The 1,525-nt window shown below is 40.2% G+C and overlaps 1 protein-coding gene and 1 long non-coding RNA gene across 3 annotated transcripts in view; one reads left to right on the forward strand and one right to left on the reverse strand.

The window, feature by feature from the left end:
- Window positions 1-1,525, reverse strand: part of efna2a (ephrin-A2a) — a 91,946-nt gene that overhangs the window by 24,537 nt on the left and 65,884 nt on the right. The window lies entirely within an intron of this gene.
- The window catches only part of LOC116670258 (uncharacterized), a 23,568-nt gene that overhangs the window by 17,417 nt on the left and 4,626 nt on the right, over window positions 1-1,525 (forward strand). The window lies entirely within an intron of this gene.

Raw genomic sequence — 1,525 nt, forward strand, 5'->3', positions numbered from 1 at the left:
ACACCCCTGTTCTGTCTCCTTCAAAGTCTCCTCTGCAAACCTTACATCTCCAACTAGACTCTTAACCAAAAAAGTGTGTTCTTAAGGCTAGTACCACATCTCGGTGATATAATGAACACTTTTTGCAGAGGCTCAAATGTAGAATTATGCTCAGATAATTTGCATAGACCCTTTGCAGAATGGTCAACATGCTACAAAACCAGCACGCTGAAGCACATTTTTAAAGCAACACTCTCTACTCTTGTTATTTTAAAGTCCAACTGAAGTATAATTGCATGCTTTTTTTCCTGTAAGCATACACATCTGTTCTGTTGATTACGCTTCCTGTGACCTCATTCGAGAAAAAAAATGAATTCCCAAAAGGGAGAAATGTATCATTTGTATTTTTTTTCCCTTCATGACAGCACCCCCTTTCTGTGTGAGCAGAATTGCCCTTAGTTATTTTCTCTACATAAAGCCAATCACATCACTGCATTTTTAACACTTTCAACACAACAGGAGCCATGACTTTGAACTGCAACCCACGTTAGCTTTCAAGCTAATATCTTCTCCACGTCTACAAACAGAGACATTTCCTGGATCCTGCTGATTTCATGGGATCTGGAAAGGTAACCGGGTCTACTTTCTACACATACATTATGCAGATTTTTAAAAGGACTTTTAAAACGCTTTTAAAAGGGGGAAAAGTATGGAGTGGAGCAGCTGGATAGAGCAGCAATTGTTGCAATGTATCTATGTATTCAAAATAATTACATCCAAAGTCCAACTAAGACTCACACCGGAACTCTGACCCCCATACTGACCTCCTGCATGGTTATATGCAATTTTACAGTACTCATGTTACTCCAGTGCATGTTAATAAATTGTCAGTGTAACCTGGTTTCTTGTGTACATGTAAACCTACCAATTGTCACTTATGGTCCCTGCTGGCTCAGCTGTCAATCAAGCACAAACACCCACTCACAGATGTAAAGGCTAAAGGAGCATTTCTAATCTATTCCAAATACCATTTTCCTTCCTGTCAAAAAACAACATGCATATTAATAAAGACTTTAAAAAATCCCTTTGAAATAATTGACTGCAATCACTTATTGTGATTTCAGAGTCATTATAGGTCATTAAAGAACCACTGCTACCATGAACAAAAACCACAGAAGGATCTTCTTTATTTTGGTGTGTAGTTCCAGTGTCTCTTATCATCTCCATGTGTTAAGTCTAATCGTCTTTCTCTCTCTCCACCTCCTGCCTCTACCACCCCTTTTCTCTCTCCCTGATCATCTTCTTCCACGGTACTCTTCTCCCCAAATTTCCTTCTCTAACCTTTCATTTTCTCTCTCTCTCTCTCTCTTTCTCCTTCCATCTGGTGTCTTTCTATGAGCATTAATCACAGTGCCCAAGCACCATGACCAAAACAACTCCACAGAGACTCGCTGCTTCTCTCTCCGAGTCTCTCTTCCTCAGTCTCGCTCCTTCGTTTCCTCACTCTCTGTCACACACACACACACACACACACACACACACACAC

The sequence above is a fragment of the Etheostoma spectabile genome, chromosome 20 (assembly GCF_008692095.1).
Source record: "Etheostoma spectabile isolate EspeVRDwgs_2016 chromosome 20, UIUC_Espe_1.0, whole genome shotgun sequence".
Taxonomy (NCBI): Eukaryota; Metazoa; Chordata; class Actinopteri; order Perciformes; family Percidae; genus Etheostoma; species Etheostoma spectabile.